General features: G+C 50.3%; 1 non-coding gene and 2 pseudogenes across 1 annotated transcript; all 3 read left to right on the top strand.

Annotated features, from left to right (window-relative positions):
- The first annotated feature begins 9917 nt into the window (after positions 1 to 9917).
- LOC144674190 (U2 spliceosomal RNA) lies at positions 9918 to 10092 on the top strand (annotated as a pseudogene).
- Positions 10093 to 13696: 3604 nt separating this feature from the next.
- On the top strand, positions 13697 to 13878 carry LOC144674184 (U2 spliceosomal RNA). Its single transcript, XR_013574484.1, has one exon. It is a non-coding gene; the product is annotated as a U2 spliceosomal RNA (small nuclear RNA).
- Positions 13879 to 17224: 3346 nt separating this feature from the next.
- LOC144674185 (U2 spliceosomal RNA) lies at positions 17225 to 17400 on the top strand (annotated as a pseudogene).
- The last annotated feature ends 10038 nt before the right edge of the window (positions 17401 to 27438 follow it).

Below are 27438 nucleotides of genomic sequence, written 5' to 3'. Positions count from 1 at the left end.
TAGAAAGGAAGAGAGGGAAATGTCCCGACTCCAGAAAAACATGCAGAATCTGCTCCGGCTGCAGTCGGTGGGGGTCGATGTCAAGGAAGAACTCCAAGAGGTGAAGAGCCAGCAAGCCTCGCACTTTGCCTCGGAGGCCTCCAAGATCATCTTCCGTTCCAGAGTCCGCTCCGTGGAGCAGGATGAGACGTGCTCACGTTTCTTCTTCCAAAACGTACACAGAGAGAGCTCTGTGATCAGCAGCCTGAATGAAGAAGACGGATCAGTAAAGTCAGCGCAGTCCGACATTTTGAGGATCAGCAAATCCTTTTATGCCGGATTTTATGACGTGAAGCCGACGGACAGCACGGCCTCCCAGTCCTCCTTGTCCTCTATCACGGAGGTCTTAGGCGACAGTACACGGGAGAGGCTGGACAAACCGCGAACTCCTGACGAACTGACTTAGGCCCTTGAGTCCTTCGAGAAGAGTAAATCTCCCCAGAAGCGACGGCTTGCCGGTGGAGTTATATTCGGCTCTGTGGGACTTGATCGGCCCAGACCTGCTAGGAGTGTACGAGAGTACGCTCCTGGCCGGCAGTATGTCAGAATCCATGAGGAAAGGCATCATCACCCTCATCTACAAGCACAAGGGGGAAAGGGAGGAAATTAGAAATTGGCGACCCATTTCACTGTTGAATGTGGACTATAAGATTCTGTCCAAGGTCATCGCCAAGCGGGTCAAATCCGCTCTGGAATTGGTGATACACCCTGACCAGACCTGCACTGTGCCGGGCAGGAAGATCTCTGACAGCCTGGCGCTGCTCAGTGATACGATTGCCTATGTACAGGACAGGGGTGTGGATACCTGCCTCATCAGCCTGGATTAGGAGAAAGCCTTTGACAGAATATCGCACACCTACATGGTGGATGTGCTCTCAAAATGGGGTTTGGGGAGGGAATTCGCAATTGGATCCAGTTGGATCCTACTCTACACTAACATCAGTAGCGCAGTCTCAATCAATGGGTGGGAATCAGATAGCTTTCCAATTAAATCTGGAGTCAGGCAGGGCTGTCCTCTCTCGCCTGTTCTTTGCCGAGTCCATCAGGAAGGATCCGGGCATTAGAGGAGTTACGATCCCAGGCAGTGGAGGCACTCAGATCAAAGCCTCCCTGTACATGGACGATGTCGCCGTCTTCTGTTCTGATCCGCTGTCGGTGTGCAGACTGATCCACATCTGCGACCAGTTCGAACTGGACTCGGGAGCCAAGGTAAATCGTGGGAAGAGCGAGGCCATGTTCTTTGGGAACTGGGCTGACCGATCCTTTGTCCCCTTCACCGTCAGTGCTGACGGCCTGAAGGTGCTGGGGATATGGTTCAGAGGGACCGGGGTATGCGTTAGAAACTGGAAGGATCCAGTGTCTATGGTGAAAATCTGGGAGCGACGCTTCCTCTCCGTTGCGGGTAAGAACCTGGTCATCAGGTGTGAGGCACTCTCGCTGTTGCTGTACATGGCGCAGGTCTGGCCCATTCCAGACTGCTGCGCGATGGCGATCACCCGAGCCATCTTCCCCTTTATCTGGAGGTCGAAAATGGATCGTGTCCGCAGGGACGCGCTGTATAAGCCTCTAGATAAAGGGGGAATAAACGTGCCCAACATCGCCCTCATACTGATGGCCCCCTTTGTGTGCGGCTGCATCAAGCGGTGCGTAGACCCTCAGTACGCAAACACCAAGTGTCACTACGTGCTGAGGTTCTACCTGTCCCCGGTGTTGCGAAGGATGGGTCTGGCCACGCTGCCGCGGAACGCTCCAAGTAGTTGGACCGTGCCGTACCACCTGTCCCTGGTGGAAAAATTGATGCAGAAAAACACCTTTGACCACAAGTCCATCAGGCAGTGGTCAGCACGTAACGTCCTAGAGGCCCTGAGGGATAAGGAGAGGGTGGACCCTGTGGGATGGTTCCCCGAGCAGACTGTCAAAGTCATTTGGCAGAATGCCTCATCGCCAGAACTTTCCAACAAGCACCAAGACGTAGCTTGGCTGGTGGTGAGAAAGGCCCTCCCCGTCAGATCCTTCCTACACGCCAGGAAGCTCACCCCCTCTGCACGTTGCCCTCGAGGTGGCTGTGGTGGGGAAGAGACCGTTGTCCACCTCCTTGTGGATTGTGCCTTTGCAAAGAAAGTCTGGAGAGAGATGCAGTGGTTTCTGTCGAGGTTCATCCCGAGCAGTTCTGTGACACAGGACTCTATGCTCTACGGGCTGTTCCCAGGGACACACACCGAGACAAACATCGACTGCAGCTGGAGGATCATCAACTCGGTGAAAGACGCTCTTTGGTCTGCCCGAAACTTGTTGGTCTTCCAGCACAAAGAGTTGTCCCCGACCGAGTGTTGCGGACTGGCACATTCCAAGGCCGAGGACTACGTGCTGAGGGACGCACTAAAGCTTGGGGCAGCTGCCGCAAAGGCGCAATGGGGAAGGGTCGCTGTCTAAGACCCTTCTGCCACAGTGTACCGAGGGACTGGGAACTGTTTAGAGCCCCTCGGGCTGTACAGCTCACAATAAATGTACGCCCTTTGTTTTGATCATTTCCGATTTCATGATCTATCTCTAAATCACAAAATCTTGATACTGCTTTGTGATGTCACAGAATTTTTTACAGTGTGGAAGGAGGCCATTCGGCCTATCAAGTCTGCACTGGGTCTCTGAAAGAGCCTTCCACCTAGTCCTACTCCCCTGCCTCATCCCCGTAACCTTGCACATTCTGTCTTTTCAGGTAACGATCCAATTCCCTTCTGAATACCTCGATCGAATCTGCCTCCAGCACCCTCTCAGGAATTTTGTTCCAGACTCCAACCACCCTCTGGGTGAATTAATCTTTCCTCACATCACATTTACTCCTTTTGCCAATTATTTTGAATCTGTGCCCTCTAGTCCTTGATGTTCACTTGAGTGGAAACAGTTTCTCACGATTTACCTTGTCCATATCTCTCAGGATCTTGAATACCTCCACCAACTCTCCTCACAGCCTTCTTTTCTCCAAGGAAAACAGTCCCATCCTCTCCAATCTATCCTCATAGCTACAGTTCTTCATCCCGGGAATCATTCTTGTGAATCTCCTCTGTACCCTCTCCAATGTCTTCACATCCTTCCTCAAGTATGGCGCCCAGAACTGGACGCAGTATTCCAGATGAGGCCTAATTAGTGTCTTATACGAGTTCAACATGACCTCCTTACTCTTGTACTCAATGCCCCTATTAATAAAGCCTAAGATACTATCTGCTTTATTAACTGCTCTCAACACGTCCTGCCATCTTCAATGGCCTATGTACGTCTGAGTTCCCTCTGTTTGTGCACCTCTTTTAGAGGCTCTTCCTTTATTTTATGCTGTCTCACCATATTCTTCCTGCCAAAATGGATCACCTCACACTTCTGTACATTGAACTTCATCTGCCACTTGTCTGCTCAATCCACCAACACGTTGAAAGAACCGAGGAATACTCTGGTACAAAAGTTCAACACTCGGAGTCCAGATGCAATATTCAAGTGGTTCCTTTATTACGCATGCGGGGAGCAAACACTGGGCAATCCAGGCACTTCTCCACCGAGGTTCAAATGAGCACAGTTTATATATCTTTTATTATCAGTAACTTAATGGTATTAATTAGACAAAGGCCACAGCACAATGACCCCCTGGTTGACTGAGACCTGATCCCTTTGTTGGACGTACATTATTCACGCGTGTCCGATACTAACTGGGAGCCGGGGTTCCCTTGTATCCTGAGCGGGTGTGATGGTTTCCTCTGTGGGTAATTTCTAATATACAACCCTCCGTTCGGTTGTACCCACATTTGTCCAGCACCACCCCCGTTCCAACTGGTTGGGAGCAAATTGTGAGGCTACCTTTCCTCCTGCACCCACTCAGTGATACCCCGTGTATGCCCTCATTCTTGCGTATGGCATGCATATCTATGGGGTAGTACCGGAGGGAGTCATTGTCTCGGATTAACCCAATGTTCTCCACTTGATACTGAGGGTGTGGGCCCGTGTCTGCTGTGACTGAGGGGATTGCCCATACCTATCACGTTCGTTTGGTTTGAGGTGCACTTCTGAATCACCGCATACACCCTGGTCACTCCTTTCAATGTACATGCGTCGATGACGCCTGGGTTCTTGGCCATCCCCCACTACCGGGCACTGTTGATCCAGCCCAGTACCTCCCCCCTTTGGATCTGGCCCAGATTGTGTCTTAATTGCCCGATCATCCACTGGCCGTAAGCTGGCTTTTTTGGGTGCTGCCCTCTTGTCGTTCCTCCCTTTCTGTTAATTGGCTGGTGGCTTTAGCATGGGTCTCTATAACGTGTACGCTTTCCAATACAGATGCCACACTCTTGCCCCCTAGGGCCGCTGCCGTTTCACCACCCCTCGCTACTCTCATGAGCAAGCTGCCTCATGATCCCTTTAAGATTCGTGACCTCGGAGTTGATTCCTTGAATGTCGAGAGAGTTTACCAGGGAAGTCCCTGTGTTCACCCCTGTCAGTACATTGTTAACTAACTCTCTCTCCTGGCGGTGGAAAGCAGGATGTCCCCTGAATCTAGTGGCACCCGTGGCGTCGGCCGGCTGATTAATCACAGCCTTACTCAGTAATTTGTACAGTTTTCGTAGGGGCGCTTGGTTACTGCAATACTCAGGCAGTTGCATACCTGCCAGGTTCACAATTACCTGTACAATTTCATGTTTAACATTATCATACAAGAGTTCACCGTCCATATACAGTACCAGTTCATTCTGTGGCCCAGGGGTCATGTCTGGGCAAGATAGTCTCTTGTCGTGTCCTGTGATAGCGGGGTGGTGTCGGTCCGGGGGTCCGCCGTTGCAGTCAACTCTCCGTGTTTGGCCCTCAAGATCCAATGCCAGGTATCTGTCATTCCCAAGTCCTCCTCCCCGGGACAGTGACCCCAGTTGTTGTTGTCCTGGGGTGTGAAGGTAAATTGCGAAAAATCTCTCACACACTGTATCTGGACCTGTGCCCCCTTCGCACATGTCCAGGGTCCGTCCGAACCATCGCTGATCTGGAAGCATAGTGGGCCCTCATTTTTCCATCGGAGTTCCGTTCCCGAATGCGAGCTCTGCCCTAGGCTCTCACCATCGCTCATTCCAATGGATAGTTGCGTAAGCCCGGTGCCACACTTGAAGAGCATTGACCTTTCCGTTGTGACATTCACACCTCCTTTCACGCAATATCCGTCGCTGACATTCTTGTAGTATAAGCCCATACCGGCCACTGCTTCACGGTTTACATTCTGTATGCCGGTGGCTGCGATAGCCAGGGCCCTGGTAATGATCATGGACACCCAGCTTTTTTCCATCTTGGCGTGGAGGTTACCCGGTTATTGTTATTTCTGTAATGAAGCACACTGCTGGTGATCACCAGGGTTTAGGTTGGATATAAGAGGCAGCTTTCTCCTTTACGTCCCTCCTTGTGCACAGCCCACGGTGACCCTCCCCGTAGTTGAGGATTCCCCCTTTTGTCTTTCAGATGGCCAGTCCTCCAGATCGGGAATGAATCCTAAACCACTTGGCCTACACAGTACGGACTGCTCGTTGCCCGTTTTCCCCCCGCTGCCTGGTAATTTAGTCTCTCTTACTTACATCATACCTTTTCAGTTGCGACCAGTGTTTCCACCTAGCTTTTCCCTTCATACCGACGCAGGCACGTGAATAATTCCGTACGGTCCAGTCCATTTTGGGGCAAAAACTGGTTGGCTAGGGGTGATATGAACAAACACCATGTCTCCGACCTCAGCCGGTGGTGACGGGAGTCCCCCTTTTGTCCTCTCTTCTAAATCCCTGATAGCCTGTTGGTCCTTCACTTCCTGTTGTAATTCCTTTAGCTGTCCATCCAATTGCTTAATATCGTTTTTAATTTTATCTCTGATGGGTCCCATATCCTCACTTCCGGTGGCTCTGCCCTCTGGCAAGCGCATCGCCCTCCCGGTCAGCAACTCATAAGGGGTTAAACCAGTTGTCCTGTTGGGGGTAGCCCTCAGTCGCATCAATATGCAGGGGAGCACATCCACCCATCCCCCACCAGTTGTTGTGTTTGCCATTGCAATAGCATTTTTTAACGTGCGGTTCATACGTTCTTCCATTCCTGAGCTTTGTGGACGGTCAGGTACGTGAAATTTCTGTTTTACTCCGAGCAGCTCACACGTCCTTTTCATAATACTGTCCGTAAAATGCGCTCCTTGATCCGAATCTATCTGTAAAGGGATTCCCCATCTTGGTACTACTTCAAAAGCGAGGATCTTTGTGGCCGTGGTGGCGCTGCAGTCCCTGGTGGGGAAAGCTCTAGTGAACCTCCAGTGCACCTACACCCCCATAGTTACAATATGCCTCAAACTTCCAATTGCCATATTCATGGGCACTCTCGCCCTTTTCTTGTTTTACTCCAGTCACTGTATTCCAATTAACTGGGGCTTGCCCTAAGACTTGTGCCATTTCTGCTCTAAAGGCTCGGAAATCAGCTTGCTGCTGTCCCTGGTCTGCAGCGATATCATTACACCAGGTTCCGTCCTGATACGCTTGCTGCAGCCGTCCCCAAAACGCCTCAGGTAGTTTTATCCGGACTAACCCGCGAACGTCCCTGTTATGGAGATCGTGGCATTGCCGTATTTCCCTCAATTTTTGCCAAAACGACTCATTTCCATGTCTAGGTTTTAGTTGGGGTAATTTGTTTCCAATAGCTTCATGGTTGCGCTAGGTGACAGGGACACATACGTGGTTCTCAGTTGCGCCGGGAAGCCCCCGTTATAGCTCTCTGTCCGTGTATTGGCGCCTGGGCCGGCTGCCCATTTTGTGCCGGTACGGCCGCTTGAGCGCAGCGTAGATACACCTGGTCGCGGCCAGACGGGTCCATCCGTTTCAGGATAGACTTCCTGTTTGTGTCCCGCGCGTTCGCAGTCAGATCCACCGACGTCAAGCCGGTGTTCTCCGACCACTGCCTCCTACTGGTTGACTGTCACTTGGAGGAAGACCAGAGGGTGGGCAGGGGGGCATGGAAGCTAAACGTGCAACTGCTGACCCCAGAGCACAGCGAGGAGCTCAAGAGGTCTTACAAAGGCTGGAGAACCGTGAAACCCCTCTTTGAGTCCCTGACACAGTTGTGGGAAGCGATCAAGGGAAACATCAAGACGTTTTTCATCCTCAAAGGCACCCAGAAAGCTAGAAAGGAACAGAGTGAAAGGTCCCGACTCCAGAAAAACCTGCAGAATCTGCTCCTGCTGCAGTCGATGGGGGTCGATGTCAAGGAGGAACTCCAAGAGGTGAAGGGCCAGCAAGCCTCGCTCTTTGCCTCGGAGGCCTCCAAGATCATCTTCCGTTCCAGAGTCCGCTCCGTGGAGCAGGATGAGACGTGCTCACATTTCTTCTTCCAAAAGTAACAGAGAGAGCTCTGTGATCAGCAGCCTGAAGGAAGAAGACGGCTCACTAAAGTCATCGCAGTCCGACATTTTGAGGATCAGCAAATCCTTTTATGCCCGATTGTATGACGTGAAGCCCACAGACAGCACGGCCTCCCAGTCCTTCCTGTCCTCCATCACGGAGGTCTTAGACGACAGTACATGGGAGAGCCTGGACAAACCGCTAACTCCTGACGAACAGACTAAGGCCCTTGAGTCCTTCGAGAAGAGTAAAACTCCCGGAAGCGACGGCTTGCCAGCGGAGTTGTATTCGGCTCTGTGGGACTGGATGGGCCCGGACCTGCTAGAAGTGTACGAGAGTATGCTCCTGGCCGGCAGCATGTCAGAATCCATGAGGAAAGGCATCATCACCCTCATCTACAAGCACAAGGGGGGAAGGGAGGAAATTAGAAATTGGCGACCCATTTCGCTGTTGAATGTGGACTATAAGATTCTGTCCAAGGTCATCGCCAACCGTGTCAAATCCGCTCTGGAATTGGTGATCCACCATGACCAGACCTGCACTGTGCCGGGCAGGAAGATCTCGGACAGCCTCGCGCTGCTCAGGGATACGATTGCCTATGTACAGGACAGGTGTGTGGATACCTGCCTCATCAGCTTGGATCAGGAGAAGGCCTTTGACAGAATATCGCACACCTACATGGTGGATGTGCTCTCCAAATTGGGGTTTGGGGAGGGAATTCGAAATTGGATCCAACTGCTCTACACTAACATCAGTAGCGCAGTCTCGATCAATGGGTGGGAAACAGATAGCTTTCCGATTAAATCTGGAGTCAGGCAGGGCTGTCTTCTCTCGCCTGTTCTTTTCGTGTGTTGCATAGAACCCTTTGCCGAGTCCATCAGGAAGGATCCGGGCATAAGAGGAGTGACGATCCCAGGCAGTGGAGGCACTCAGTTCAAAGCCTCCCTGCACATGGATGATGTCGCCGTCTTCTGCTCGGATCCGCTGTCGGTGCGCAGACTGATCCACATCCGCGACCAGTTCGAACTGGCCTCGGGAGCCAAGGTAAATCGTGGGAAGAGCGAGGCCATGTTCTTTGGGAAGTGGGCTGACCGATCATTTGTCCCCTTCACTGTCAGGGCTGACGGCCTGAAGGTGCTGGGGATATGGTTCGGAGGGACCGGGGCATGCGTTAGAAACTGGAAGGAGCGAGTGTCTATGGTGAAAAGGAAACTGGGCATGTGGGAGCGACGCTCCCTCTCCATTGCGGGTAAGAACCTGGTCATCAGGTGTGAGGCACTCTCGCTGTTGCTGTACGTGGCGCAGGTCTGGCCCATTCCACACTCCTGCGTGGTGGTGATCACACGAGCCATCTTCCGCTTTATCTGGAGGTCAAAAATGGATCGTGTCCGCAGAGACGCGATGTACAAGCCTCTAGATAAAGGGGGAAAAACCGTGCCCAACATCGCCCTCATACTGATGGCCACCTTTGTGTGCGGCTGCATCAAGCGGTGCGTAGACCCTCAGTACGCAAACACCAAGTGTCACTACGTGCTGAGGTTCTACCTGTCCCCGGTGTTGCGAAGGATGGGTCTGGCCACGCTGCCGCGGAACGCTCCAAGTAGTTGGACCGTGCCGTACCACCTGTCCCTGGTGGAAAAATTGATGCAGAAAAACACCTTTGACCACAAGTCCATCAGGCAGTGGTCAGCACGTAACGTCCTAGAGGCCCTGAGGGATAAGGAGAGGGTGGACCCTGTGGGATGGTTCCCCGAGCAGACTGTCAAAGTCATTTGGCAGAATGCCTCATCGCCAGAACTTTCCAACAAGCACCAAGACGTAGCTTGGCTGGTGGTGAGAAAGGCCCTCCCCGTCAGATCCTTCCTACACGCCAGGAGTCTCACCCCCTCTGCACGTTGCCCTCGAGGTGGCTGTGGTGGGGAAGAGACCGTTGTCCACCTCCTTGTGGATTGTGCCTTTGCAAAGAAAGTCTGGAGAGAGATGCAGTGGTTGCTGTCGAGGTTCATCCCGAGCAGTTCTGTGACACAGGACTCTGTGCTCTACGGGCTGTTCCCAGGGACACACACCGAGACAAACATCGACTGCAGCTGGAGGATCATCAACTCAGTGAAAGAGGAGCTTTGGTCTGCCCGAAACTTGTTGGTCTTCCAGCACAAAGAGTTGTCCCCGACTGATTGTTGCGGACTGGTACAATCCAAAGTCCAGGACTACGTGCTGAGGGACGCACTAAAGCTTGGGGCAGCTGCCGCAAAGGCGCAATGGGGAAGGGTCGCTGTCTAAGACCTTTCTACCACAGCGCACCGAGAGACTGGGAACTGTTTAGAGCCCCTCGGGCTGTACAGATCAAAATGAAAGGCTGTAAATGATTGTAATATTGTTTGTACTGATGCACCTGGTGATACATTTTGTAAAAGTTTAACCTGGATTGTACCCTTGTAATGTTGTTTTTGAAATGGTTTGGAATGTGATTGAAGATATTTTATGAATAAAGTAATATTTTTACAAAAAAAAAAAATCTGTTCTTATCAGTTTAATATCTGATACGTCCCTTATCTGGGGACCATATATTAAATTGATTTTTGGAGCAGGGAGATGGAATAGGGGCTTGCTCCGTCCACTCCACGCATCGACCCGGTATTGCAGTATCTCTGGGAACGGTGCACCCTCCCCTTTCCAGGGGATTTTCAATGCTAAAAATAGTTTTCTTACAAACATCTGCTTTCTTTACTTCTCAACATGTACATGTTCCAAAATCCAACTTTCTTTCTTTCTCTTTCTCTCTCTCTCTCTCTCTCACTCACTCACCCGCAGCAGCTACACAGAAAAAACACGCACTCTCACCCAACACTCGCCGGCAGGGCCGGCAGCAGATTGGACGCTACGTCCAGATCCCTGATGGAAACAGTTAAGGATGCCAAGCTGCACGACGTCTTCAGCAACCCTGCAGACCGAGCGCAGCGTAGATACACCTGGTCGCGGCCAGACGGGTCCATTCGTTCCAGGATAGACTTCCTGTTTGTGTCCCGTGCATTCACAGTCAGATCCACCGAGGTCAAGCCGGTGTTCTTCTCTGACCACTGCCTCCTACTGGCGGACTGCCACTTGGAGAAGGACCTGAGGGTGGGCAGGGGGGCATGGAAGCTAAATGTGCAACTGCTGACCCCAGAGAACATTGAGGAGCTCAAGAGGGATTACAAAGGTTGGAGAACCGTGAAACCCCTCTTTGAGTCCCTGACACACTGGTGGGAAGCGATCAAGGGAAGCATCAAGAGGTTTTTCATCCTCAAAGGCACCCAGAAAGCTAGAAAGGAACAGAGGGAAATGTCCCGACTCCAGAAAAAGATGCAGAATCTGCTCCGGCTGCAGTCGATGGGGGTCGTTGTCAAGGAGGAGCTCCAAGAGGTGAAGGGCCAGCAAGCCTCGCACTTTGCCTCGGAAGCCTCCAAGATCATCTTCCGTTCCAGAGTCCGCTCCGTGGAGCAGGATGAGACGTGCTCACGTTTCTTCTTCCAAAAGGTACACAGAGAGCGCTCTGTGATCAGCAGCCTGAAGGAAGAAGACGGCTCAGTAAAGTCATCACGGTCCGACATTCTGAGGATCAGCAAATCCTTTTATGCCGGACTGTATGACGTGAAGCCCACGGACAGCACGGCCTCCCAGTCCTTCCTGTCCTCTATCACGGAGGTCTTAGACCACAGTACGCGGGAGAGCCTGGACAAACCGCTAACTCCTGACGAACTGACTAAGGCCCTCGAGTCCTTCGAGAAGAGTAAAACCCCCGGAAGCGACGGCTTGCCGGCGGAGTTGTATTCGGCTCTGTGGGACTTGATCGGCCCAGCCCTGCTAGGAGTGTACGAGAGTATGCTCCTGGCCGGTAGTATGTCAGAATCCATGAGGAAAGGCATCATCACCCTCATCTACAAGCACAAGGGGGAAAGGGAGGAAATTAGAAATTGGCGACCCATTTCACTGTTGAATATGGACTATAAGATTCTGTCCAAGGTCATCGCCAATCGGGTCAAATCCGCTCTGGAATTGGTGATTCACCCTGACCAGACCTGCTCTGTGCCAGGCAGGAAGATCTCTGACAGCCTGGCGCTGCTCAGGGATACGATTGCCTATGTACAGGACAGGGGTGTGGATACCTGCCTCATCAGCTTGGATCAGGAGAAGGCCTTTGACAGAATATCGCACACCTACATGGGGGATGTGCTCTCCAAAATGGGCTTTGGGGAGGGAATTCGAAATTGGATCCAACTGCTCTACACTAACATCAGTAGCGCAGTCTCAATCAACGGGTGGGAAACAGATAGCTTTCCGATTAAATCTGGAGTCAGGCAGGGCTGTCCTCTCTCGCCTGTCCTTTTCGTGTGTTGCATAGAACCCTTTGCCGAGTCCATCAGGAAGGATCCGGGCATAAGAGGAGTGACGATCCCAGGCAGTGGAGGCACTCAGGTAAAAGCCTCCCTGTACATGGACGACGTCGCCGTCTTCTGCTCGGATCCGCTGTCGGTGCGCAGACTGATGCACATCTGCGACCAGTTCGAACTGGCCTCGGGAGCCAAGGTAAATCGTGGGAAGAGCGAGGCCATGTTCTTTGGGAACTGGGCTGACCGATCCTTTGTCCCCTTCACTGTCAGGGCTGACGGCCTGAAGGTGCTGGGGATATGGTTCGGAGGGACCGGGGCATGCGTTAGAAACTGGAAGGAGCGAGTGGCTATGGTGAAGAGGAAACTGGGCATGTGGAAACGACGCTCCCTCTCCATTGCGGGTAAGAACCTGGTCATCAGGTGTGAGGTACTCTCGCTGTTGCTGTACGTGGCGCAGGTCTGGCCCATTCCAGACTCCTGCGCGACGGCGATCACTCGAGCCATCTTCCGCTTTATCTGGAGGTCGAAAATGGATCGTGTCCGCAGGGACGCGATGTACAAGCCTCTAGATAAAGGGGGAAAAAACGTGCCCAACATCGCCCTCATACTGATGGCCACCTTTGTGTGCGGCTGCATCAAGCGGTGCGTAGACCCTCACTACGCAAACACCAAGTGTCACTACGTGCTGAGGTTCTACCTGTCCCCGGTGTTGCGAAGGATGGGTCTGGCCACGCTGCCGCGGAACGCTCCAAGTAGTTGGACCGTGCCGTACCACCTGTCCCTGGTGGAAAAATTGATGCAGAAAAACACCTTTGACCACAAGTCCATCAGGCAGTGGTCAGCACGTAACGTCCTAGAGGCCCTGAGGGATAAGGAGAGGGTGGACCCTGTGGGATGGTTCCCCGAGCAGACTGTCAAAGTCATTTGGCAGAATGCCTCATCGCCAGAACTTTCCAACAAGCACCAAGACGTAGCTTGGCTGGTGGTGAGAAAGGCCCTCCCCGTCAGATCCTTCCTACACGCCAGGAAGCTCACCCCCTCTGCACGTTGCCCTCGAGGTGGCTGTGGTGGGGAAGAGACCATTGTCCACCTCCTTGTGGATTGTGCCTTTGCAAAGAAAGTCTGGAGAGAGATGCAGTGGTTGCTGTCGAGGTTCATCCCGAGCAGTTCTGTGACACAGGACTCTGTGCTCTACGGGCTGTTCCCAGGGACACACACCGAGACAAACATCGACTGCAGCTGGAGGATCATCAACTCGGTGAAAGAGGTGCTTTGGTCTGCCCGAAACTTGTTGGTCTTCCAGCACAAAGAGTTGTCCCCGACCGATTGTTGCGGACTGGCACAATCCAAAGTCCAGGACTACGTGCTGAGGGACGCACTACAGCTTGGGGCAGCTGCCGCAAAGGCGCAATGGGGAAGGGTCGCTGTCTAAGACCTTTCTACCACAGCGCACCGAGAGACTGGGAACTGTTTAGAGCCCCTCGGGCTGTACAGATCAAAATGAAAGGCTGTAAATGATTGTAATATTGTTTGTACTGATGCACCTGGTGATACATTTTGTAAAAGTTTAACCTGGATTGTACCCTTGTAATGTTGTTTTTGAAATGGTTTGGAATGTGATTGAAGATATTTTATGAATAAAGTATATTTTTACAAAAAAAAAAAAAAAAATCTGTTCTTATCAGTTTAAGACCTTTCTACCACAGCGCACCGAGAGACTGGGAACTGTTTAGAGCCCCTCGGGCTGTACAGATCAAAATGAAAGGCTGTAAATGATTGTAATATTGTTTGTACTGATGCACCTGGTGATACATTTTGTAAAAGTTTAACCTGGATTGTACCCTTGTAATGTTGTTATTGAAATGGTTTGGAATGTGATTGAAGATATTTTATGAATAAAGTATATTTTTACAAAAAAAAAAAAAAAAAAATCTGTTCTTATCAGTTTAATATCTGATACATCCCTTATCTGGGGACCATATATTAAATTGATTTTTGGAGCAGGGAGATGGAATAGGGGCTTGCTCCGTCCATTCCACGCATCGACCCGGTATTGCAGTATCTCTGGGAACGGTGCACCCTCCCCTTTCCAGGGGATTTTCAATGCTAAAAATAGTTTTCTTACAAATCTGCTTTCTTTACTTCTCAACATGTACATGTTCCAAAATCCAACTTTCTTTCTTTCTCTCTCTCTCTCTCTCTCTCTCTCTCACTCACTCACCCGCAGCAGCTACACACAAAAAACACGCACACTCACCCAACACTCGCCGGCAGGGCCGGCAGCAGATTGGACGCTACGTCCAGATCCCTGATGGAAACAGTTAAGGATGCCAAGCTGCACGACGTCTTCAGCAACCCTGCAGACGGAGCGCAGCGTAGATACACCTGGTCGCGGCCAGACGGGTCCATTCGTTCCAGGATAGACTTCCTCTTTGTGTCCCGTGCATTCACAGTCAGATCCACCGAGGTCAAGCCGGTGTTCTTCTCTGACCACTGCCTCCTACTGGCGGACTGCCACTTGGAGAAGGACCTGAGGGTGGGCAGGGGGGCATGGAAGCTAAATGTGCAACTGCTGGCCCCAGAGAACATTGAGGAGCTCAAGAGGGATTACAAAGGTTGGAGAACCGTGAAACCCCTCTTTGAGTCCCTGACACACTGGTGGGAAGCGATCAAGGGAAGCATCAAGAGGTTTTTCATCCTCAAAGGCACCCAGAAAGCGAGAAAGGAACAGAGGGAAATGTCCCGACTCCAGAAAAAGATGCAGAATCTGCTCCGGCTGCAGTCGATGGGGGTCGATGTCAAGGAGGAGCTCCAAGAGGTGAAGGGCCAGCAAGCCTCGCACTTTGCCTCGGTGGCCTCCAAGATCATCTTCCGTTCCAGAGTCCGCTCCGTGGAGCAGGATGAGACGTGCTCACGTTTCTTCTTCCAAAAGGTACACAGAGAGCGCTCTGTGATCAGCAGCCTGAAGGAAGAAGACGGCTCAGTAAAGTCATCACGGTCCGACATTCTGAGGATCAGCAAATCCTTTTATGCCGGATTGTATGACGTGAAGCCCACGGACAGCACGGCCTCCCAGTCCTTCCTGTCCTCTATGACGGAGGTCTTAGACCACAGTACGCGGGAGAGCCTAGACAAATCGCTAACTCCTGATGAACTGACTAAGGCCCTCGAGTCCTTCGAGAAGAGTAAAACTCCCGGAAGCGACGGCTTGCCGGCGGAGTTGTATTCGGCTCTGTGGGACTTGATCGGCCCAGACCTGCTAGGAGTGTACGAGAGTATGCTCCTGGCCGGTAGTATGTCAGAATCCATGAGGATAGGCATCATCACCCTCATCTACAAGCACAAGGGGGAAAGGGAGGAAATTAGAAATTGGCGACCCATTTCACTGTTGAATATGGACTATAAGATTCTGTCCAAGGTCATCGCCAATCGGGTCAAATCCGCTCTGGAATTGGTGATTCACCCTGACCAGACCTGCTCTGTGCCAGGCAGGAAGATCTCTGACAGCCTGGCGCTGCTCAGGGATACGATTGCCTATGTACAGGACAGGGGTGTGGATACCTGCCTCATCAGCTTGGATCAGGAGAAGGCCTTTGACAGAATATCGCACACCTACATGGGGGATGTGCTCTCCAAAATGGGCTTTGGGGAGGGAATTCGAAATTGGATCCAACTGCTCTACACTAACATCAGTAGCGCAGTCTCAATCAACGGGTGGGAAACAGATAGCTTTCCGATTAAATCTGGAGTCAGGCAGGGCTGTCCTCTCTCGCCTGTCCTTTTCGTGTGTTGCATAGAACCCTTTGCCGAGTCCATCAGGAAGGATCCGGGCATAAGAGGAGTGACGATCCCAGGCAGTGGAGGCACTCAGGTAAAAGCCTCCCTGTACATGGACGACGTCGCCGTCTTCTGCTCGGATCCGCTGTCGGTGCGCAGACTGATGCACATCTGCGACCAGTTCGAACTGGCCTCGGGAGCCAAGGTAAATCGTGGGAAGAGCGAGGCCATGTTCTTTGGGAACTGGGCTGACCGATCCTTTGTCCCCTTCACTGTCAGGGCTGACGGCCTGAAGGTGCTGGGGATATGGTTCGGAGGGACCGGGGCATGCGTTAGAAACTGGAAGGAGCGAGTGGCTATGGTGAAGAGGAAACTGGGCATGTGGAAACGACGCTCCCTCTCCATTGCGGGTAAGAACCTGGTCATCAGGTGTGAGGTACTCTCGCTGTTGCTGTACGTGGCGCAGGTCTGGCCCATTCCAGACTCCTGCGCGACGGCGATCACTCGAGCCATCTTCCGCTTTATCTGGAGGTCGAAAATGGATCGTGTCCGCAGGGACGCGATGTACAAGCCTCTAGATAAAGGGGGAAAAAACGTGCCCAACATCGCCCTCATACTGATGGCCACCTTTGTGTGCGGCTGCATCAAGCGGTGCGTAGACCCTCACTACGCAAACACCAAGTGTCACTACGTGCTGAGGTTCTACCTGTCCCCGGTGTTGCGAAGGATGGGTCTGGCCACGCTGCCGCGGAACGCTCCAAGTAGTTGGACCGTGCCGTACCACCTGTCCCTGGTGGAAAAATTGATGCAGAAAAACACCTTTGACCACAAGTCCATCAGGCAGTGGTCAGCACGTAACGTCCTAGAGGCCCTGAGGGATAAGGAGAGGGTGGACCCTGTGGGATGGTTCCCCGAGCAGACTGTCAAAGTCATTTGGCAGAATGCCTCATCGCCAGAACTTTCCAACAAGCACCAAGACGTAGCTTGGCTGGTGGTGAGAAAGGCCCTCCCCGTCAGATCCTTCCTACACGCCAGGAAGCTCACCCCCTCTGCACGTTGCCCTCGAGGTGGCTGTGGTGGGGAAGAGACCATTGTCCACCTCCTTGTGGATTGTGCCTTTGCAAAGAAAGTCTGGAGAGAGATGCAGTGGTTGCTGTTGAGGTTCATCCCGAGCAGTTCTGTGACACAGGACTCTGTGCTCTACGGGCTGTTCCCAGGGACACACACCGAGACAAACATCGACTGCAGCTGGAGGATCATCAACTCGGTGAAAGAGGCGCTTTGGTCTGCCCGAAACTTGTTGGTCTTCCAGCACAAATAGTTGTCCCCGACCGATTGTTGCGGACTGGCACAATCCAAAGTCCAGGACTACGTGCTGAGGGACGCACTACAGCTTGGGGCAGCTGCCGCAAAGGCGCAATGGGGAAGGGTCGCTGTCTAAGACCTTTCTACCACAGCGCACCGAGAGACTGGGAACTGTTTAGAGCCCCTCGGGCTGTACAGATCAAAATGAAAGGCTGTAAATGATTGTAATATTGTTTGTACTGATGCACCTGGTGATACATTTTGTAAAAGTTTAACCTGGATTGTACCCTTGTAATGTTGTTTTTGAAATGGTTTGGAATGTGATTGAAGATATTTTATGAATAAAGTATATTTTTACAAAAAAAAAATAATCTGTTCTTATCAGTTTAATATCTGATACGTCCTTTATCTGGGGACCATATATTAAATTGATTTTTGGAGCAGAGAGATGGAATAGGGGCTTGCTCCGTCCACTCCACGCATCGACCCGGTATTGCAGTATCTCTGGGAACGGTGCACCCTCCCCTTTCCAGGGGATTTTCAATGCTAAAAATAGTTTTCTTACAAACATCTGCTTTCTTTACTTCTCAACATGTACATGTTCCAAAATCCAACTTTCTTTCTTTCTCTCTCTCTCTCTCTCACTCACTCACTCACCCGCAGCAGCTACACACAAAAAACATGCACGCTCACCCAACACTCACAGACAGCACTCTCATCTCACAAACACTCTACCTCACTCATATAAAAACATCTTTCACTTGCAAATACACCTCTCAAACACTCTCTCAGCTGCACCTTTCGCCTCACAACATTTTAAACCAGCTCTCTGCTGCCGCTGCCGCTGCTGCTGATACAGCAACAATCAAAACTCACACCTCAAACCTCACACACTTTACACAGCTACTCCGAAACCTCTACATCCACATTCACACAATCCTTACATTGCACAAGGAGCCCATTCCCCCCGTCGTGCCTGCACCAGTTCTCCCAATGAACATTCCACCTCGTGCCTTTCTCCTGCCTTCTCCACGTAACCCAGCACATGCTTTCTTTTCAAATAATCATCTCATTCCCTCTTCAATTGAACCTGCCTCCGCCGCGCTATCAGGCGGTGCATTCCAGACCCTGGCCACTCGCTGCTCCTGTCACTTTTGCTTCTTTTGCCAGTTACTTTAAACCTGTGCCCTCTCCTTCTCGATCCTTTCCCCGGTGCAAACAGTTTCTCCCTATCTACTCTCTCCCGACCCCTCATGATTTTCAATACCTCTATCAAGTCTCCTCTCGGACTTCTTTTCCCCAAGGAATACATTCCCAGCTTCCCCAATCTTACTTCATAACTCAACTTCCTCGCCCCTGGAACCAAACTCGTAAACCTCTTCTGCACTCTCTCCAATGCCTTCACTACCTTCCTAAAATGCAAGTCAAATTGCAATCCGTCAGAGTCGGCATGGCTTTACGAAGAGTAAATCGTGTTTGACTAATTTGCTGGAGTTCTTTGAAGATGTGACAAGCAAAGTGGATAATGGGGATCCTGTAGATGTAGCATGTCTGGACTTCCAGAAGGCATTTGATAAGGTGCCGCACAAAAGATTAATACACAAGATAAGATCACACGCAGCTAAGGGTAATATATTAGCTTGGCTAGAGGATTGGCTAACCAACAGAAAGCAGAGAGTCAGGATTAATGGGTCTTTTGTGGATGGCAAGCTGTAACTAGTGGGGTGCCACAGGGTTCGGTCCTTTGGCCCCAACTATTTACTTGGATTCAGGGGTAGAAGGTACTATAGCTAACTTTGCAGATGACACCAAAATAGGTGGGAAAGTAAGTTGCAATGAAGAAATAAGAAATTTACAAATGGATTTGGACAGGTTAGGTGAATGGGGCAAAATTTGGCAGATGGAGTTTAACGTGGATAAGTGTGAGGTTATCCATTTTGGTCAGAAGAATAAAAAGGTGACTTATTATTTAAATGGAGAGAAACTTCAGAAATGCTTCAGCACAGAGGGATCTGGGTGTCCTCGCGCATGAATCGCTGTAAGCTAGTATGCAGGTACAGCAGGTAACAAGGAAGGCAAATGGAATCGCTTCTCGGCCTTTTGGAAAAGATCAAGTGTAGTCGTGAAGCAATGGCTATAACCAGTCGAGCCCCATATCATGGGGTACGTAACACCGTTCGGGTGACGGTGAAGGACAGCGAAGCTTTCTTTACTTTCCAACATGTACATGTTTCAAAACCCAATTGGATCCAACTGCTGTACACTAACAGCGCAGTCTCAATCAATGGCTGGGAATCAGATAGCTTTCCGATTAAATCTGGAGTCAGGCAGGGCTTCCCTCTCTCCCCTGTCCTGTTTGTGAGTTGCATAGAACCCTTTGCTGTGTCCATCAGGAAGGATCCGGGCATATGAGGAGTGCCAATCCCAGGCAGTGGAGGCACTCAGGTCAACGCCTCCCTGTACATGGACGATGTCGCTGTCTTCTGCTCGGATCCGCTGTCGGTGCGCAGACTGATCCAGGTCTGCGACCAGTTCGATCTGGCCTCGGGAGCCAAAGTAAATCGTGGGAAGAGCGAGGCCATGTTCTTTGGGAACTGGGCTGACCGATCCTTTGTCCCCTTCACCGTCAGGGCTGTCGGCCTGAAGGTGCTGGGGATATGGTTCAGAGGGACCGAGGCATGTGTTAGAAACTTGAAAGAGCGAGTATCAATAGTGGAAAGAAAAGTGGGCATGTGGGAGCGACGCTCCCTCTCATTTGCGGGTAAGAACCTGGTCATCAGGTGTGAGGCACTCTCGCTGTTCCTGTACGTGGCGCACGTCTGGCCCATTCCAGACTCTTGCGCGATGGCGATCACCCGAGCCATCTTTAGCTTTATCTGGAGGTCGAAAATGGATCGTGTCCGCAGGAACGTGATGTACAAGCCTCTGGATAAAGGGGGAGAATACGTTCCCAACATGCCCTCAAACTGTGTGCGGCTGCATCACGCTGTGCGTAGACCCTTGGTACGCAAACACCAAGTGTCACTACGTGTTGAGGTTCTACTTGTCCTCAGTGTTGCGAAGGATGGGTCTGGCCACGCTGCCGCGGAACGCTCCAAGTAGTTGGACCGTGCCGTACCACCCGTCCCTGGTGGAAAAATGTATGCAGAGAAACACCTTTGACCACAAGTCCATCAGGCAGTGGTCGGCACATATCGTCTTAGAGGCCCTGCGGGAAAAAGAAAGGGAGAATCCTGTCGGATGGTTCCCCAGCAGACTGTCAAAGTCATTTGGCAAAATGCCTCATCGCCAGAACTTTCCAACAAGCACTAAGACGTAGCTTGGCTGGTGGTGAGAAACGCCCTCCCGGTCAGATCCTTCCTACACGCCAGGAGTCTCACCCCCTCTGCATGTTGCCCTCGAGGTGGCTGTGTTGGGCACGAGACCGTTGTTCACCTCCTTATGGATTGTGCCTTTGCAAAGAAGGTCTGGAGAGAGATGCAGTGGTTTCTGTCGAGGTTCATCCCGATCAGTTCTGTGACACAGGACTCTGTGCTCTGCTGGCTGTTCCCAGGGACACACACCGAGAGGAACATCAACTGCAGCTGGAGGATCATCAACTCGGTGAAAGAGGCGCTTTGGTCTGCCCGAAACTTGTTGGTCTTCCAGCGCAAAGAGTTGTCCCCAACTGAGTGTTGCAGACTGGCACATTCCAAAGTCCAGGACTATGTGCTGAGGGACGCACTAAAGCTTGGGGCAGCCGCCGCAAAGGCACAATGGGGAAGGGTCGCTGTCTAAGACCTTTTGTGCTACAGCGCACCGAGAGACTGGGAACTGTTTAGAGCCCCTCGGGCTGTACAGCTCAAAATGAAAGGCTGTAAATGATTGTAATATTGTTTGTACTGATGCACCTGGTGATACATTTTGTAAAAGTTTAACCTGGATTGTACCCTTGTAATGGTGTTTTTGAAATGGTTTGGAATGTGATTGAAGATATTTTATGAATAAAGTATATTTTTGCAAAAAAAATCTCTCTCCAGACCTTCTTTGCAAAGGCACAATCCACAAGGATGTGAACAACGATCTTGTCCCCACCACAGCCACCTCGAGGGCAACATGCAGAGGGGGTGAGACTCCAGGCGTGTTGCGGATTCCCTCCCCAAATCCCATTTTGGAGAGCACATCCACCATGTTTGTCCAGACTCTCCCATGTACTGTTATCAAAGCCCTTTGTAATGGTGGACAGGAAGGACTGGGACTCCGTACTGTCTGTGGGCATCACATCATACAATCCGACATAAAAGGATTTGCTGATCCTCAAAATGTCGGACTGCGATGACTTTACTGAGCTGTCTTCTCCCTTCAGGCTGCTGATCACAGAGCTCTCTCTGTGTACCTTTTGGAAGAAGAAACGTGAGCACGTCTCATCCTGCTCCACGGAGCGGACTCTGGACCGGAAGATCATCTAGAGAGGCCTCCGAGGCAAAGAGCGAGGCTTGCTGGCTCTTCACCTCTTGGAGTTCCTCCTTGATATCGACCCCCATCGACTGCAGCCGGAGCAGGTTTTTCTGGATAAAAGCAAAAAACTGCGGACGCTGGATATCCAAAACTAAAACAAAAAGACCGGAAAAACTCAGCAGTTCCGGCAGCATCTGCGGAGAGGGACACAGTTAACGTTTCAAGTCCGAATGACCCTTCAACAGAGAAGTTCTGTTGACGGGTCATTCGGACTCGAAACATTAACTGTGTCCCTCTCCGCAGATGCTGTCAGACCTGCTGTGTTTTTCCAGGTATTTTTGTTTTTGTTCAGGTTTTTCTGGAGACGGGAAACGTTCCCCCAGCCTCTCCCTCTCTCTCTTGCCTTCTGAATACCTTTGAGGGTGAAAACCTCTTCATGTTACTAACAAAAACACATGAACATATGAATTAGCAACAGGAGTCGGCCTCTCAGCCTTTCAAGCCCACTTCGCCACTCAATAAGCTCCCGGCTGATCTGATCGTAACCTCATTTCCACATTACCCCCTACCCTCGATAACCTTTCATCCACTTACTTCTCAATAATTAAAAATATGCAACGATTCTGCTTCCATCGCCTGTTGAGGAAGAGAATTCCAAAGTTTCACGACTCTCTGAGAGAAAAGAATTTCCCCTCACCTCTGTCTTAAACAGTGGCCCCAAATACAAGATTCTCCCACAAGAGGAAACATCCTCTCCACATCCACCCTCTCAAGGCCCCTCAGCTTCTTGTATGTTTTAATCAAGTCGCCCCTTACTCTTCTGAACTACAGCAGATACAGGCCTAGCCTGTCCAATCCTTCCTCATAAGGCAATCCGCCCAATCCAGGTACTAGCTGGGTAAACCGTATCTGAATGGCTTCCAACGCATTGACATTCTTCCTCAAATAAGGAGACCAATAGTGTACACAGTGCTCCAGATGGGGTCACACCAATGCCCTGAATAACTGAAGCATCAGCTCTCTACTTTTCTATTCAACAGTGAGGCCCGAGTGCGCAGGCGCAACTGTTGCTGACGCCTTTCCAGTCAGCGGAAGGAGTTACAGTATTTTCAGTGGTAGCAATAGAATCAACATCAGTGCTGCCTCTATTAAATAGCTCAAGGAACGCTGCTTATGGAAAACAAAGAAAAGATTGCTTTCTATTATTCTGCCTGGTGCGTTGGTTTATTTTAGATTTTACTTTTCTGATTGTGCAATTTAATTAACGGTAATTAATGTTCAGTTCAGGGATCTGTCACCTGCAACATTAAATGACATTTGATTTTGTGTTATTGGCCTGAGTTTGCTTCATTTGTTCTGCAGGTGCAGCGTAGGCCAATGTTTAATGATGCACCGAAATATCGCGAGAGTGCGCGTTGACGTTGGGACGCTCGGCTGATGTCAACATGTGTCATTTCAGGCTCGAGTGAATGGGACACGCGCCCGCCCGCCAAGCGAAAAATTCTGCCCATTGAGTTCAGTCTTTAGCCTGATTTGGGCAGTGAAAGAAGTTGTTTTGGACAATGGAGCCCCAAATACTGGAAAACCGTTCAAACAAAAGCACCATTCACTTGCAAATACACCTCTCCACCACACTCTCTCTCTCTCTCTCTCTCTCTCTCCCTCACTCCACTGCAGCTTTTACCTCACAACATTTTAAACCAGTTCTCTGCTGCCGCTGCTGATACCGCTCTTAAAAGTACAGCAAGCTCCCAGCTCAAAGCTCATAGACTTTACACAGCTGCTGACAAGCGTCTAAATTCACGATCACACAATTGTTACGGTGCATAAGCAGGCCAATCGGCCCATTGTGTCTGTACTGGCTCTCTGAATGAGCATCTCAATACCGAGTGTCATTCTCCTACCTTCTCCCAGTAACCCTACAGATTGTTTCTTTTCAACTAATTATCTAATTCCCTCTTGAATGCTTTGATTGAACCACACTCTCAGTCAGTGCGTTCTGGACCCTAGCCACTCTGTGTGAAAAAGCTTTCTCTCAAATCGTTTTTGCTTCTTCTGCCAGTTGCTTTAAATCAGAGCCCCTCGGGCTGTCCAGCTCACAATGCATTGAATGCATTGAATGCTAATTGTATTATAATTGTATTGAAGCACCTCAGAGAGCAACTTGATGGATGTTGATAACTCCAACCCCATTGTCTGACTGTCTGTAATGACCAGATTGAAATGATTGTAATATTCATTGATCGTATTGATGCACCTGGTGATCCATGTGTAAAAGTTGAATCTGACTGTACTTTTTGTGATGGTGAATTTGAAATATTTTGGAATGTTCTTCCAGATATTTTATGAATAAAGCATATTTTTCACAAAAAACGTTTCAGTTCTTCAAAAGAATCCCACCTCAGCAGCACCCCTCCCCTAGCCATGAGGTGGAACCTGGTGGGGGATGGGGGCAACAGCTAAAGCGAGACAAGACCTGTTGGAGTGGATGGCTCCCTTACATGTGCAAATCAGGACCCAGACGCTTCATGTGGGGCCGACAGTAAACTATTAAAAAAAGCTTTACTGCCGGACATTCGGAAAACAATCTCAAAATTACAGAAGCTGCAACATGACACAGCTCAGCCCAATTGAGGCCGTGCAATACAATGAGACAAATTATCAACTTTTGCCGTCACACCATTATTTCCTTCACAATCACTTGAGATTCCATTTTTACAATGTTTATCCGTCCTTCTCCAAGGTTATTTTCTACAACATTTTAGGAATTTTTCAACCTCAACCTGCATTTGAATGCAAGGCAAACTTGGGAACAAAATCACTTGTGAGCACAGAACAATATCTGCCAGGTTGCACCAATTTCCTCTCACTTTACTTTTAATCATCTCCCCATCATTTCATGAAGCCCCTGTGCGACAGGCAAGGTGAGTGGGAAGGGGCAGCAGAAAAGAACAACCGTGCAGATTGAGCAACTTGCAGAAAGGAAAAGGCTTGTTCTAGGAAAGTGAAAATTATCTGCGCTGTAAATACATCTTGCACAACATTTTGAACTTGATCTTCAAACTAGCATGCTTACCTGAGTGTCTTTGCTGCTCAATTCTCCCAGATCTCAGCTTTCCTCTTTTCAATTGAATTTGTCTTGGTCTCTTGTGCTTAGCACAGTTTTCAGGTTCCTCCTGGCAATGCACTGGGCTGGTCAATTCTTGTGAGTGCTCCGTGATAGATCAACACTCGGTATTTCTGTCCTCAGCAGTGGCTGCTCACCTTTGATTGTTTCAATCAAGGCTTGTATCAGTAACATCCATGCGAAAATTAAAATGCCGCTACACTCTTCGCTCACTGCTATATTATTGCGCCCAGCGTGGGACTCGAACTCACGACCCTGAAATTAAGTGTCTCATGCTCTACCGACTGAGCTAGCTCTTCGCTCACTGCTCCTAGTCTGGTCTTTTCCTCACACTGAATTTGAATAAACATTCCAGGCTGCTGAATCGATCAGATATCAGGGACAGAGAGAAGCCCAACACCTTGACTCCTCCCCTCAGCCCAGTAAACAACAGTCACTGTACTTGATTTGCTGTTGATCTCTAAGCTTGTGAAAAAGTACATTTTGTTTCATAAAATGTGTAAAGCTACATTCCAGAACAGTTCAAATTTAACACATCAGTTTCATTCCATACAGGGTGCCTCACTACACTTAGAGTTACAGGTTACATTACAGCATTCATTTCATGTTAAACATACAGCCCGAGGGGTTTTACACAGCTTCCAGCAAGACTTGGCTTGGCCGGTGGTGAGAAAGGCTCTTCCAGTCTTTTTTTCATTCATTTACACAGGACGTGGGTATCACTGGCTAGACCAGCATTTATTGCCCATCCCTAATTGCCCTTGAGAAGGTGGTGCTGAGCTGCCTTCTTGAACCGCTGCAGTCCATGTGCTGTGGATACACCCACATTGTGTTAGGGAGCGCTTCCAGGATTTGGATCCAGCGACAGTGAAGGAACGGTGACATATTTCCAAGCCAGGATGGTGAGTGGATTGGAGGGGAATCTGTAGGTGGGGGTGTTCCCATGTGTCCGTTGTCCTTGTCCTTCAGATGGTAGTGGTCGTGGGTTTGCAAGGTGCTGCCTAAGAAACTTTGGGGAGTTCCTGCTGTGCATCTAGCAGAAGGTACACACTGGTGCCGCTGTGCGTTGGTGGTGTTGGGAGTGAACGTTTGTGGATGGGGTGCCAATTAAGCGGGCTGCTTTGTCCTGGATGGTGTCAAACTTCTGGAGTGTTGTTGGAGCGGCACTCACCCAGGCAATTGAAGAGTATTCCATCACACTCCTGACTTATGCCTTGTAGGTAGTGGACAGACTTTGGGGAGTCAGAAGGTGAGTTACTCGGCGCAGGATTTCTGGCCTCTGACCTGCTCTTGCAGCCACAGTATTGAGATGGTAGTCCAGTTCATTTTCTGGTCAATGGTAACCCCCAGCACATTGATAGTGGGTGATTCAGCGATGGCAATGCCATTGAATGTCAAGGGGTGATGGTTAGATTCTCTCTTGTTGGAGGTGGTAATTTCTTGGCACTTATGTGGCGTAAATGTTACTAGCCACTTGTCAGCCCAAGCCTGGATATTGTCCAGGTCTTGCTGCATTTGGACATGGGCTGCTTCAGTAACTGAGGAGACACGAACGGTCCTGAACATTGTGAAATCATCAGCGAACGTCCCCGCTTCTGACCTTTTGATGGACGGAAGGTCATTGATGAAGCAGCTGAAGATGGTTGAGCTGAGGATACTACCCTGAGGAACTCCTGCACTGTTGTCCTGGAACTGAGATGATTGACCTCCAACAACCACAACCATCTTCCCTAGTGCTGGGTATGACTCCAACCAGCGGAGAGCTTCCCCCCATTTCCCATCGTCTCCAGATTTGATCGGGCTCCTTGATTCCACACTCGGTCAAATGCTGTCTTGATATCAAGGTCAGTCACTCTCACGTCACCTCAGGAGTTCAGCTTTTTTGTCCATGCTCGAACCAAGGCTGTAATGAGGCCAGGAGCTGAGTGACCCTGGCCAAACCCAAACCTGTCAGTGAGCAGGTTATTGCTAAGCAATGGCCGCTTGATTGCGCAGTTGATGACCCCCTTCCATGACTTTACTGATGAACGAGAGTAGAGTGATGGGGCGGTAACTGGCTGGGTTGCGTTTGCCCTGATTTGTCTGTACAAGACATACCTGGGCAATTTTCCACATTGACGGGTAGATGCCAGTGTGGTAGCTGTACTAGAACAGCTTGGCTAGGGGCACGGCATGTTCCGGAGCACAAGTTTCAGTACCATTACCGCAATATTGTCAGGGCCCATAGCCTTTGCAGTATCCAGTGTCTTCAGCCATTTCTTGATATCAAGTGGAGTGAATCGCTTTGGCTGAAAACTGGCATCTGTGATGCTGAGGACCTCAGAAGGAGGTCGAGATGGATCATCCACTCGGCATTTCTGGCTGAAGATTATTGCAAGTGCTTCAGCCTTATCTTTTACACTGATGTGCTCCGCTCCACACTTGGTCAAATGCTGTCTTGATATCAAGGTCAGTCACTTGACTCTGTCTGTCATTTGCTGCTTATGCTGTTTGGCTCGCAAGTCGTCCTGTGATGTAGCTTCACCAGGTTGATACCTCATTTTTAGGTATGCCTGGAGCTGCTCCTGACATGCCCCCCTGCACTCTTCAATGAACCTGGGTTGAACCCCTGGCTTGATGGTAATGGCAGAGCAGGGAACTTGCCGGTTTATGAGGTTAGAGATTGTTTCGAGTACAATTCTACTGCTGCTGATGGCCCACAGAGCCTCATGGATGCAGTCTTGAGTTGCTAGGTCTGTTTGAAATCCATCCCATTTAGCACAGTGGTAGTGCTACACAACACAATAGAGGGTATCCTCAATGTGAAGATGGGACTTTGTCTCAACAAGGACCGTGTGGTGCTCACTCCTACTGATACTGTCATGGACAGATGCTTCTGCAGCAGGTAGGTTGGTGAGGATGAGGTCAAGTATGCTTTCCCCTCTTGTTGGTTCCCTCACCACCTGCCACAGACCCAGTCTAGCAGCTATGTCCTTTAGGACTCGGCCAGCTCGGTCAG

Source organism: Cetorhinus maximus, unplaced genomic scaffold, assembly GCF_964194155.1.
Source record: "Cetorhinus maximus unplaced genomic scaffold, sCetMax3.hap1.1 HAP1_SCAFFOLD_584, whole genome shotgun sequence".
In the NCBI taxonomy this organism is placed as follows: domain Eukaryota; kingdom Metazoa; phylum Chordata; class Chondrichthyes; order Lamniformes; family Cetorhinidae; genus Cetorhinus; species Cetorhinus maximus.
Note: the sequence above shows the minus strand (reverse complement) of the source record. Positions and strands in the feature narration are given on the sequence as shown.